The sequence below is a fragment of the Gobio gobio genome, assembly GCF_949357685.1.
Source record: "Gobio gobio genome assembly, chromosome: 6".
NCBI classification, from domain to species: Eukaryota; Metazoa; Chordata; class Actinopteri; order Cypriniformes; family Gobionidae; genus Gobio; species Gobio gobio.
The window spans coordinates 6,703,281-6,718,280 of NC_137102.1; positions in this window are offsets into that span (position 1 = coordinate 6,703,281).

Here is a 15,000-nt window from a genome sequence, read left to right on the forward strand (position 1 = left end):
GGACAACAGGTTTATGAACACTTCACATTACTAGTTTGTGAAGTTGTTTGACACGTGTTGTTTTTTCAAACGCACGTTATAAGAGCCGCTCTTCACTAAAACGCTGGGCATTTATTTATTTAATTAAAATCGCAGCCTTTGCGCTGTCATAATCACACATAAGCCAAATCCCGATTGTGGTTCGATTTCGATTAATCGTGCAGCCCTAATATAGATACTCTTTAAATGAATACTCTCAGCGCTAACTTTTCACTGCATGTCTTTAGTAAATCCCAGCACATTCTCACTCCCAAGGCGTCAAAATCTGAAGCATGGTGAAGTTAGCCTGGCTCCGCCCTCCTACGTACTTCCGCTCAATTTTCATTTTCCTTCAGTTCTCCGTCTGGGACTGCGGTATATTCTTAGGTTTTCTCCGAACAAATTTTTACCGGTCCAATCAGCGAACAGAGGGAGTTGCTGAGAACGATGACGTTGATGTTGTGCGCTAGTTTGAGTTGTAGTTCAGTAATGGCGGCGGAGAAAGATATGAGCGAAGCCATTCGGTCCGTTGTGGCACCGCTGCCGAATATCCAGAAGTTAAAGCCTTTCCAGCTCACTCCGATAGTGGTGAAGGAGTTGCTGAAGCCCTATTCTGACGGTAATTGTTTCTTGTGGGGTCGTAGGGCATTGTCATCATTTACAGGGGCTAGTCAGTGATTTTATTGCCGTCCGTCTCCCACCACCCGCGTAAAAATCCCCGGCCGAATTACCTACTGCTTTAGACAAACACCAAGGTCGTGTGGTGATTTAATTGCTGTCCGAATCCACATCTCTGAGTTTTCAAGAATACATCACTTCAAAATTCACTGTTTATATCTTTTTTGACCCCTGCAGAGCACCGTACGGTTGCGCTTCGCTGTAATTTGGATGCATTTCTAGACTTGTATTTCTTTAAATGCTGGCAAGTATTTACAAGAGCAATATATTTCATCACCGCTCAAAAAATAAAAATAAGAAAAGCACGTAAACATTTGAATTGGGCCGTTATTTACGGCAGCATTTATTCTTATCATACCAAGCATATTATATTTTAATTACAGCAATCATGTTACGGACCACGTGAGCAGCGCGTTCCCGAACACAAAACTCTCTAAATCACATAAATCACAATATTAATGCACAAGTTTTAGGTTTTATCACTGAGGTGGCTGCACAATCTGCGCAGTTATTTTTCCATGTGAAAAACAGAGGCGAACCGAACGGCGCATGACATACGTCACGACCAAACGTTAGCGATTGGTTATGGCAGATCCAGAGTGGCTCTGGGCAGATCCAATAGTTTTAAACTTCAACAGAGTACCCGCCTTAAGGGAAGTAAACGCCTGTTAATGGAGAGTGGCCAGACTTTCTGTACAAATGAAATGTACGAGAGTCTGGTAAGACCAGGCTATGGTCAAGTGCCTTCCGCATCACACTGAATACACTAAAGGCACCCCTAGACGTCACTATATCGACACGCAGGTGCTCCATTGATTTCAGTTGATTTGCCCAATGCGTCAACTGAAAGCATAGACGCATTTAATTCTTTGCATTTGTAAAAGAAGACATTATTTTATGAATATTTATAGGCTACTTTTATATTTTGGAGCAACTAACCCCACTCCTACCCACTCCTAAACCATATAAAACACATAACAGGTAAATAAATTACAATCAGGTGTTTATTGCAAAAACTGACCAAAAACAGTATTAAAGTATTAACTCAAGTATTAACTCAGTAGTTGCATTCCAAGTCGATGTCTTCATGTAAAGAACAGAGTTGATCTTAATGTTTTAATCGCTGAAATGATGATCCCGCCGCTCCGTGAACACACTCATTCATATCTCATTCAAAAGACACACTCTAAAAAACTCTGGGTTAAAAACAACCCAAGTTGGGTTGAAAATGGACTAACCCAGCCATTGGGTTGTTTTAACTCAAAGATTGGGTTGTTTTAACCCAGCAATTGGGTTGTTTTATGCAAACATTTAACCCAACCGCTGGGTTAAAACAACCCCTTTACTGGCTTAAAACAACCCAATTGCTGGGTTAGTCCATTTTCAACCCAACTTGGGTTGTTTTTAACCCAGCATTTTTTAGAGTGTACACATGACTCTTGAGCATGACACAATCGGTCCCGAGACATACGAGAGCCAATTCAATTTCACTATGAAATCTGACGTAACATTTCTTCGGGTGGCACTTTTTTTTATTTGATTGTGTGCATGATCTTCTGCGGATGGAGACGCTGATCGCTTTTGGGGATTTCCTTCACACAAATCAATCGTTTGGCCTCGCAACAACTGGATTATTTGTACTTTTTGAATAAATTGTGCCTGCAGTCGTATCTTCCTGTGTTTTAATTCATATAATACACAAATGGGTAGGTTTAGGGATGGGATGGGGTTGGGTTACATGTTAAAACGTGTATAAATAATGTAAATAAAATAAATGTAAATCAAATTATGCTGGCTGATTCAATTGAGAATCAAACTTCAACATGTCATCATGGCAAAATCATAACCCAATATATAATTTCATCATGACGATAACATTCCCATGCCCAACGCGTCTGTGTATGACGCCAAAGGTTTCTCATTGAAATCAATGGAGCACATGCGTGTCGATGGTGCCTTTAGCGTTTTCATTGTGACGTGGAAAGCACTTGACCATGCTTCAGATTTTGACTTGGGAGTTAGAACAGGTTGTGAATCCTGACAGTAGTTTTTAACGCGAATCTGGCCCCTGATGTAAAACCCAATCATGTCCTGCGAATTGGCAAAGAACATTAATTTAGGTCCATCCCAGATGTTAATAGGCAGTTTCACCAATTTTATTCAGTGTGCTGATTAAAATGTGACTCGCACCAAGCGTTAAAATCTCTGAGGGAATCAGAATGAGGCTGAAATAAAGTCAAAAACCATCAGGAGGAATGATGGTTTATTATACTACAGCGATCAGGTATGGAAAATAATGTTTCGATTAGTCTATTAGATGCTATATCTCTGTTTGCAGATGCTGAGCTTTTCATTCATGCTTCTTTTAGGTCCATCAACAGATAGCACAACCAACTCTTCCGTTCAAACTACCACAAGGCATCACAAACAATGTCTATCTACTGCATCCATCCATCCACATCAGTTGTTGTGGTGTTGATTCACATTGTTTATAGAGCCAAATATCAGTTTTTTTGGGGCCCTGGTAAAAAAAAAAGAGAAAACAGATGCAAAGTGTGATCGAGGGCAAGTCAGCATCATTCTGACTGTATTATAAGAACAGACTAAAAGGAGGCAAGAAGTGCTTCCAATCATTGTGTTCTTGTGTTAGCAATGGTTTCCTCCACAGAAAGGTGTGTAGCCGTCATCGCTTTCATCAAAATGGCCTCATATAATTTATCTCTTCCTTATTTGGCTAGGAATCGTCACACCAGCAGTGCAGCGAGTGCATCTGCAGCACAGCGAGACCAAGACTTTGGACAAAAGCCTGGTGTCAAGAAGGGCATCAAATTCACATCAAGGACAAACTGAAATTCTGCAGTAGTAGAAGTTATTTTTTCTGATGAAGCCTCCTTTTTGACTGTTTGGGACATCTGGAAACTGACTGTCCAGAAGAAAAGATGAACGCTCCCATGAGTCCTGTGTGGTGCCAACAGTGAAGCATCCTGAGACCGTGTGGGGTTGCTTTTCATCCAAGATCTCTCACAATTCTGCCCTAAATCACTGCCAGGAATAAAGAACGGCATCAAAACGTCCTGCAAGAACAACTTCTCCCAACGACCCAGGAGCAATTTTGTGATGATCTGTGCATTTTTCCAACATGATGGAGCACCGTCACAAGTCAAGAGTGATAGTGGCTCAGAGATCATTACATTGAAATTTTAATTATCAATTACATTGATCATTACAACTCCCCGGATCTTAATCCCATAGAGAACTTGAGGCCAATCCTCGAAAAAATGAGTGGACAAGCAGAAATCCACAAATTGTGATGAACTCAATGAAGGCAAGAATGGATCGCCATCAGTCAGGATTTGCTCAGAAGCCGATATCCAGCATGGCAGAGCGAATTCCAGAGGCTATAAAGAAGAAGGGACAGCACTGTAAACATTAACTCTTTGCATATATTGAATGTTTTTGCCAATAAAAGCCTTTAAATTAGTACCAACAATTATTCTGTGGTGAAGTAAAAATTACTGTAACTTCTACCTGAATAAGTCAGTTCAGGCAAGAATTTAAAAAGTAAATTCTATATTAGTACCCAATTTAAGCTTGTCGAAACCAAAGGTGCACTATGTAAAAAAATTGAGTAAAATATCCAAAAACCACTAGGCCAGTGTTATATATTTTGTTCAGTTGAGTACTTACAATATCCCAAATGTTTCCAACTATTTGTAAATTGCTATTTTAACCGAGGAACCGGGATGTGTGAGGGCGTCGCCTGTCGATCGAGTCACATCTGCGTTACTCTCGGTTTCTGGTTTTATTTTGCAGAAACGCTTTACTCTCACTGCAGTGTGAACAAGTGTCATAGCAGCCGCTGAGAGAACACACAGAGTAACGTCATAACATCATTAACACACTCAGATGTGTCTAATATGATAAACAGAGCTGCGTTATCTCACACTCATGAGCGGAGGAGCGGAAGTGGCGCCCGCGACTGTGTCATAATAAAAGTCCCGCCACTCTTCTCATTAACAAATCGCTCCTGTGGCCTTGCTCAGCCCCACACCACCGGTCCTGCTTCTGCTTCAGACTACAGTAACGTTATTAATAGCATCCATGAACATGATTTCTGCCCGAGTCCTATCCCGATTCTTTCCCACCGGCTGTGAGGTGAAGACCACATGTCCCAAGATTCTGCGCTCAAGCGTGGCGTCATCAAACTACGCCTTTGTTTTGAATAAGCGACCTCTAGCGGACGGAAAAGTTACATAGTGCAGCTTTAAAGCGTAAATGTCAAAGTTATAAAATTTTACTTTCTGATACTGCTGTTCCCATCATGCACTGAGGCATGAACAAATAATAAGGTTGCCTTTTTCACTGTTTTCCAGCTGTATTTACACTGCATCATTGCTTTTGTTGTTAGGTTTAGTAACTTGCTGTTTTGTGACATCTGGAGTTAATTTTCTACTCAAAATGACACATTCATACTCAAAAATGATCCAACGAATGTTATGTGTACCAAGTGTGGATATGTTGTCTACACAATATCTAGAGTATTATTTACTTAGATGTTCAAAGTAGATTTTTACTCAATTCCATATGTGAAATTTACTTTAAAAATCTTTTTTTTTCAGTGTATGAAATGTTTTTCATTGTTTTCCAGTATACACTCTAAAAAATGCTGAGTTAAAAAGAACCCAAGTTGGGTTGAAAATGGACTAAGCCAGCAATTGGGTTGTTTTAACCCAGCGATTGGGTTGTTTTAACCTAGCAATTGGGTTGTTTTAAGCAAACATTTAACCCAACCGCTTGGTTAAAACAACCCAATTGCTAGGTTAAAACAACCCAATTGCTGGCTTAGTCCATTTTTAACTAGGGCTGTCAAAAGATTAATCGCGATTAATCGCATCCAAAATAAAAGTTTGTGTTTACATAATATATGTGTGTGTACTCTGTTAATTATTATTTATATATAAATACACACACATTCATGTATATATTTAAGACATATTTGCATGTATATACTGTATATACATTTATATAAGCTCTAATATATATAAATATAAATGTTTTATATATAAAAATAATATTTTTTTCTTAAATATATACATGCTTGTGTGTGTATTTATATAAATAATAATTAACAGAGTACACACACATATATTATGTAAACACAAACTTTTATTTTGGATGCGATTAATCGCGATTCATCTTTTGACAGCCCTATTTTCAACCCAACTTGGGTTATTTTTAACCCAGCATTTTTTAGAATGTACCATAGGAACACATGAAAACATTGTCTACAAATATCGAATATACTTGAAATACAATATTTATGTCAAAACGTTTGGCCACGGCTGTACACTCTAAAAAACTCTGGGTTAAAAACAACCCAAGTTGGGTTGAAAATGGACTAACCCAGCAATTGGGTTGTTTTAACTCAAAGATTAGGTTGTTTTATGCAAACATTTAACCCAACCGCTGGGTTAAAACAACCCAATTGCTGGGTTTTTCCATTTTCAACCCAACTTGGGTTGTTTTTAACCCAGTAAATGGGTTGTTTTAACCCATCGGTTGGGTTAAATGTTTGCATAAAACAACCCAATCTTTGAGTTAAAACAACCCAATTGCTGGGTTAGTCCATTTTCAACCCAACTTGGGTTGTTTTCAACCCAGCATTTTTTAGAGTGTATATTCTCCTGGCATATTCTTGTAATGCAATGTAATTATTTTTAGTTTTTCTTTTTAAATTAATTTGCAAAGTTGTCAAATCTTTTTTTTTGCTTTGACATTATGGGGTAGTGTAGATTAATGTAAAAAACAAAAAAACACTTAATTTAAAGCATTTTGTAAGCAGAGAAAGAATGGCATGAACACTTTTGCAAGGCACTGTATATATAGAAACATCAGTGCTTAGACATACAAAAGAGAAATCTAAACGTTAAGGAATTCAAAACAATAAAAGAAGACTTGGTTAAGGGTTTAAACATATCCCAAAATGCTTTCATGTATAAAAATATCTGTATAGTTAATAAATTATGTGATGGAAACATCAACATCAGTTCATTATTTTCCCTGTGTGAGAGATTTGTGAAAGGTATTTTTAGTTGTCCAGAGAAACTAAGGATGGTATAGACATCAGAGAAGCATCAAACGTGTTCATGCTGAAAAATGTCTGGTGGCAGACTCGAGACATTACAAGTGACTTTGATAAAGTTAATACTCTGTACGGCGCTACAGTGGCACAGATACACTGACAGCCAAACTATTTTAGGCAACACAAATAAAGAGCAGGTCAACTGCGGGTGTGTGGAGGGAACTGTCAGCTCGCAAAGACAATTGGGCTTGATGGAGGAGCTGGTCCCAGCTGGGTGTAGGAATACCGGCGAGATGGAGAGATAGGAAGAGATGGTAAGACACTGGTAAGAGAAAAGAAAACAGAGATGGGGGAGGAATCAGGGATAGGATCAGCAGGAAACAGCTGAGGCAGAAGGTACGGTGATCCATCACATCCTGACTAACTGGCTCAGGTGCTCCACATCCTCCCAGACATGTTAGATAAATGATGGGCTTTGGGGGCCAAAGGGGCTTAGGAACTGGAGTTTTAAGTCTCAGTGGATTTATATCACCAAGTGACCAGTCGTTTTGGATTTTTCCGGTTTTTCAGGGGCAACCAGGTTAATATAAAGGAGGAACTATGCTGATTTGACAGCGCTGGCCACGCTGCAATTTATTTAGCTGATCTGCACACAAATCTGAAGGCTGGAGGATTACAATGACCTTCAGAAGAGTGAACCAGTTAGCCTGCTGCTGTACTCGAAGCATGGCTAATAAATCCTCCTCACTGTTCTCAAGGGGATGGAAGAGCCCATCTGACAACAACAGTCACCTCATTGTGTCCTAAAGACCTCCATAAGACATAAAAATGCCCTTTTTTTTCTTCCTGAAACACGCAGCGTGGATCCTGTGGGTTTACACAGCTATCGATCAGTTTTCGTCTTCCGCAAAGGGTCACTGTTGAATTGAATATAAACGACTGCATGACCTCTACGTTTAACATATCAGTATGCAGACAGCAAAAGTCGCAGGAGCAATTTAAGGCTTTGCACTCTATGTAAGAAAGAGAAATAAAGTGACCTTTCATTCTTGAAAATCACAACCTCTTAACAGAGTATTTTGTTAGTTGTTTAGTTGTTGTTCTGTGTTGATGATTATACCAAAAAAATTCAACCAGTAGCCAACGATCAAGCAATGACCGGTTAAGCTGGTATTGATCTCACGCATGATCCTGGTGCTTTCTTGTGATTCTATGAAACAGCTTGATGGAAAATCCCAATCAGAAAGTCATCAACCTACCATGTACTTTGTATGGAATCTATCCCCTCCGATATACAAGTATTGAATGGTGATCTATGACAAACCAAGGGATCCGATTAATTCATTTTTTTTAAGTGAAAACACTTTGATCCTTTTCTTTCTTTAAATTCACCAACACACAACATACATTTACATGAACTCATTTGTCAGACACATTTATCCAAAGCACTTACATCTGAATTCAAGGTATTCATTTGATCAGTTTCTGATCAAATGACTCGCCGATTAAAAGGGTTAGTTCACCCAAAAATGAAAATTTTGTCATTAATTCCTCACCCTCATGTCATTCGACACCCATAAGACTGTTAATCTTCGGAACACAAAGAAAGATATTTGAGTTGAAATCCGATGGCTCAAAAAGGCCTCCATTGGCACAATGCACTTTACACTCTCAAGACCCATAAAAGGTACTAAAGACGTCGTTACAAAGTCCATCTCACTAAAGTGGTTCTAAAATAACTTTATGAAGCGACGAGAATAGTTTTTGTGAACAAAAAACCCCCGAAATAGCGACTTATATAGTGATGACCGATTTCAAAACACTGCATCATGAAGCTTCATGAATCAGAGTCGAGTCATGATTCGGATCACGTGTCAAACCGCCAAACTGCTGAAATCACGTGACTTTGGCGATCCAAACCGCTGAATCGACTCACTGATTCATAACGCTTCGAAGCTTCATGATGCTGTGTTTTGAAATCTGTCATCACTATACACTCACCAAAAGGATTATTAGGAACACCTGTTCAATTTCTCATTAATGCAATTATCTAATCAACCAATCACATGGCAGTTGCTTCAATGCATTTAGGGGTGTGGTCCTGGTCAAGACAATCTCCTGAACTCCAAACTGAATGTCAGAATGGGAAAGAAAGGTGATTTAAGCAATTTTGAGCGTGGCATGGTTGTTGGTGCCAGACGGGCCGGTCTGAGTATTTCCCAATCTGCTCAGTTACTGGGATTTTCATGCACAACCATTTCTAGGGTTTACAAAGAATGGTGTGAAAAGGGAAAAACATCCAGTATGCGGCAGTCCTGTGGGCGAAAATGCCTTGTTGATGCTAGAGGTCAGAGGAGAATGGACTGATTCAAGCTGATAGAAGAGCAACTTTGACTGAAATAACCACTCGTTACAACCGAGGTATGCAGCAAAGCATTTGTGAAGCCACAACACGCACAACCTTGAGGTGGATGGGCAACAGCAGAAGACCCCACCGGGTACCACTCATCTCCACTACAAATAGGAAAAAGAGGCTACAATTTGCACGAGCTCACCAAAATTGGACAGTTGAAGACTGGAAAAATGTTGCCTGGTCTGATGAGTCTCGATTTCTGTTGAGACATTCAGATGGTAGAGTCAGAATTTGGCGTAAACAGAATGAGAACATGGATCCATCATGCCTTGTTACCACTGTGCAGGCTGGTGGTGGTGGTGTAATGGTGTGGGGGATGTTTTCTTGGCACACTTTAGGCCCCTTAGTGCCAATTGGGCATCGTTTAAATGCCAGGCCTACCTGAGCATTGTTTCTGACCATGTCCATCCCTTTATGACCACCATGTCCCCATCCTCTGATGGCTACTTCCAGCAGGATAATGCACCGTCACAAAGCTCGAATCATTTCAAATTGGTTTCTTGAACATGACAATGAGTTCACTGAACTAAAATGGCCCCCACAGTCACCAGATCTCAACCCAATAGAGCATCTTTGGGATGTGGTGGAACGGGAGCTTCGTGCCCTGGATGTGCATCCCACAAATCTCCATCAACTGCAAGATGCTCTCCTATCAATATGGGCCAACATTTCTAAAGAATGCTTTCAGCACCTTGTTGAATCAATGCCACGTAGAATTAAGGCAGTTCTGAAGGCGAAAGGGGGTCAAACACAGTATTAGTATGGTGTTCCTAATAATCCTTTAGGTGAGTGTATAATTCGTTATTTTGCGCACAAAAACTATTACCGTTGCTTTATAAAGTTATTGTAGAACCACTGTAGTGAGATGGACTTTGTAACGACGTCTTTAATACCTTTTATGGATCTTGAGAGTGTAAAGTACATTGTGCCAATTGAGGCCTTTCTGAGCCATCGGATTTCAACCAAAATATCTTCATTTGTGTTCCGAAGATGAACGGAGGTCTTACGGGTGTCGAACGGCATGAGGGTGAGGAATAAATGATAGAATTTTTATTTTTGGGTGAACTAACCCTTTAAGATGATGATGTCGGCGAAGCACAGGTGGCTGAGCCACTGGCCGTTTAACGCTGATACCCGTGTTGTCTGAGTCGAGCTGTCGAAAGACGTGCTCCAGACACGGCGTGAACAGATTGGGCGAGATGGGGTCGCCCTGCTTGACGCCTCTGGCGACGGGATTATGCAGCGGCTGCTTGAACAGGGTGATGTTGGCGGGGCATCCGCTGTTCAGCTCCTGCAATAGGGCCATGTACTCGTCAGCGACGCCCTGTTGTTGGAGGGCGAGCAGTACGGCATTGATCACCACGCTGTCAAAGGCTTTCTCAGTCTACGAAGGCCAGCACCAAGGGGGTCTTGTACTCCCGGCAGCATTCGAGCAGTTGGTTCAGCAAGTGGATGTGGTCAATCGTGCTGTAGCCAGACCTGTTGCTCGTCCAACTGGCCAGTCGGTTGTGCAGCACTTTGGTGAAGACCTTGTACAGTCGGCAGGAGCTAGATGGGCCGATAATCTCCCTACTTGTATAGCAGCACTGTCTTGGCCATCTTCCACACTGCAAAAAAAGATTTTCTTACTTAGTATTTTTGTCTTGTTTTCAGTCCAAATATCTAAAAAATCTTACTTTAAGAAGCATTTACTAGACAAGCAAAACATTTCGTCTTGTTTTGGGGGAAAATAACTCAAAATTAAGGGAGTTTTTGCTTAAAATAAGCAAAATAATCTGCCAATGGGGTAAGCAAAATAATCTTAATTCAAACAGAAAACAAGATTATTTTGCTTACTACATTGGCAGATTATTTTGCTTATTTTAAGCAAAAACTCCCTTAATTTTGAGTAATAATCTTAATTCAAACAGATTAATATTAATAATCCTAATTCAAATATCAAAGATCAAAATTAATAATCTTAATTCAAACAGAAAACAAGATTATTTTGCTTACCCCATTGGCAGATTATTTTGAGTTATTTTCCCCAAAACAAGACAAAAACGTTTGCTTGTCTAGTAAATGCTTCTTAATGCAAGATTTTTTAGATATTTGGACTGAAAACAAGACAAAAATACTAAGTAAGAAAATCATTTTTGCAGTGCAGTGATCCGATATATATATATATATAATATGAAATTTCAGACTTAAAATATAAAAAGTAAGGAGAAATATAAAAAAATGTCAATTATAAAAAATATTACTGTATACAAGCGAGGAACAAAAAAAAATCTGTTTTGACATTTTCAAACAGATTAATATTAATAATCTTAATTCAAAGATAAAAATGAATAATCTTAATTCAAACAGAAAACAAGATTATTTTGCTTACCCCATTGGCAGATTATTTTGAGTTATTTTCCCCAAAATAAGACGACAACTTTTGCTTGTCTAGTAAATGCTTCTTAATGCAAGATTTTTTAGATATTTGGACTGAAAACAAGACAAAAATACTTATATATGTACTTATAAATAATATTTTTGCAGTGCATTGATCCGATATATATATATAATATGAAATTTCCGACTTAAAATATAAAAAGTAAGGAGAAATATACATTTTTTTCAATTATAAAAATATTACTGTATACAAGCGAGGAACAAAAAACATCTACACAAGAAAAAAAAGTGTGTTGAATGCTCTTTGTTTATCTGAGCCTCAACCCGTTTTCATTGAGTTTCTCTGACATCATGGAGCGAGGGGAAGAGGACAGGGATTGGTGCGGAGTCAGCAGGAGCCGGCGTCTGGTCACCCCAGAGAGGCAGTGAGCCTCGGACTGTCAGCACATTCTCCACTCCAGATCTGTGGACCGAGAGAGATGTGAAAACATCCCTCTGCTGCTATAACTTCAGTGACAAGTGCTTTAACAGGGGTTGAGGTGCTGCGGTTTGACCACTGTGTGAACTTTACAGGCCGGCAAAGCCTAAACAAGCACACTAATGTAATACAACACTAGGCAAACCACTATTGTAAATCATGAGGTCATTACAAGCTCATCATTGGAGCTAATTCTGTACCGTCTACATCAGGGGTTTAGGCATTACAGCCACATTCATCATTCTCTAGCAAACTATATACAAGTGACAGGTGCCTCGTTCCTGACCCGACTTAACCTCCGCTATGGTCAGCCAGGACCAGAATAGCCGAACTCAGTGTTGAGTCAGCACACTTAAACACATTAAGGGTTAATTTCATGAGAGCTTATTAAAGCATTCAGGCCAAAGGGCTATGGTGAGGGGGGAATGCCTCCAAAAGGTCAAGGTGACCCATCCTTTTCATTCGATATAGCGACATTAACCATGCATCAGTCTGCAAAGTCCATTCAGGCATGACCCATTGACTAATCCTGTTTGATTGTAATATTCAGTGGTCAAATATGTGTGAATAATAGCTGAACTGTATTATGACCAGCCTTTCTTCTCACATAATAACATATTAAAAAAACTCACAACAATATTTCAAGTCCATGTATTTATTTGACAAGTAGCAATGCAATAAGCAGGACATTTAGAGTCAGCCAGTCACTGTAACAAAATAAACCCCTAAAGGGGCTCAACCTGATCACCCTGTCAGGGTTTATTTACTGATAATGGCCCACTGACTGTACATGACCCCTACATATTTCATTAAAGCAAACGTAACAGTCTTGTGGCGGTTACATTTGTAATTTTTAAATTGCACGTCTCTGTAAAGGCGCCAACACTCCCCCAGCAATAATAATAGACAGTAATTGATCATATGAGGGTCTCCAGGAATACTAACAGAAAGAGCGAGGACATGGAAACTGAGCCCGGCGCTAGACGAGAACATACAGAGGTCAGGGCTGTAATCATATGGCCGATCAATAATTAACCAAGGTCACCTTTAATGAAGGCAAAGCAATGTGGCATATATTATTCATACAAACCGCTATATGAAAAGACAAAGGTGGCGGAGAGACTGTGAAAGTGAAACTATGATGATGGCTGGACATAGACAGGGTTTCTTAGGTTTAATGAAGGTACATTTAAGACCTTTTAAAGAAAATGTAAGGGATAAATTAAAGGGAACATAACACGTCAATATGATGTTCTCTAAACGTAAATGTCTTGGAAGCACAGTTGTATTAGCGACACTTTGAAGTTAGAAAATACAATTTTATCCATACCTTTAACTCATTTTACAAGAAAATAGCTTAAAGTTTGAGATAAGAAATCTTGTGAAAGTGATTTTACGATTAAAAGATGAACAAATGTCTGCCAATGGGTTCAAAAAAATCAACTTAACTCAAATGCAAGTTGTTTTCATACCCATTGACAGATTTGTTTAAGCATAAACTCACCTATTTTAATTTTATTTCTCAGAAAACAAGACAATTTCTTCATTTTGCATCTCAAGTGAATCTGGATTTAAGGAGGTTTAGATATTTGTACTGGAAAACAAAAATCTTAGATAAACATTTTTTGCAGTTCATGCAATTTAATTTTGCAATTAAATTTAGGGCCATATGAAATCTATTTTATTAATTTATTTTTGGTTTTATAGTTGATTCTGTTTGAATTTTTCTGAGCTCTGTTTTAATGCTTAAATTAATTAATCAAAAAGCATGTCTAATTCATTGAAATCATGAAACAAACAATTAAAAATGTTTTTATAATTTTTTTAGGGCCCTATGAAATACGTTTTTTCCCCCTCAAATTCCGTCTTTTACTTTTGTTCCATTTCTATGAATGGATTCTGTGGTTCCGTCCATGTTTTTTTTGCATTGCAGAAACCATAGGGCACTAATTTAATGCCATGATATTGAATTTAAAGGATTAGTTCACCTCAAAATGAAAATGTCCTGATCATTTACTCACCCCAATGCCATCCAAATGTTCATGTCTTTCTTTCTTCAGTGGAAAAGAAATGAATTTTTTTTGAGGAAAACATTTCAGGATTTTTCTCCACATAATGGACTTCAATTGCCAACAAAAAGTTGAACGCCCACATCAATGCAGTGACCTTTTCAACCTACGTTACGTAATGCCTGGCTCGTTGCAGACCAGCACAAGACGATCAATTGTGGTTAAAAAGTATCTACATTTGAATTTTTTTCAAAAAATTTGCTAGATAAGACCCTATTCCTCAGCTGGAATCGCGCAGTACCATTTGAAGCCCTTCAAAGCCCTTTAGACAATTGAAGTCCTTTGTGTGTAGAAAAATCCTGAAATGTTTTCCTCAAAAACCTTAGTTTCTTTTCCACTGAAGAAAGAAAGACATGGACATCTTGGATGGCAATGGGGTGAGTAAATTATCAGGACATTTTCATTTTGAGGTGAACCAATCCTTCAAGACTTTCGGCTCCAATTTAAGACATTTTTAAGGCCATAAATTGTGGAAGGTCAAATTAAGACTTTAAGACCCACAGAAACCCTGATAGAGACATCATTTATACACTCTCGCTGGTCACATATAAGGAATGTTGTGTGCACAGGAAAATCTGAACAGTGTGTATGCTCTGTGATGAAGCACATTCCTCCAGTTCCCACTGAATGAATCACCACAGGGCTGGAACCTGCAATAATACTACAGCTCACTCAAATGCCACGAGCGGTTCAAAGAGACATTCATCTTTGAGGAAACAAAGTGAGCCAATCTCCATGGGAAGATGTGCAGGGAGAGAAGATGGAGTGTAAATGCCGGCAGTGGAGCGTGGTGGGACCTCTCGCGCTGCAAGGCAAAAAAAGAGAAAGTTTGGGCCAAAGTGGAGTCTTTGTTCATATCCCACGTGGCAGAAGGGGATTTCCT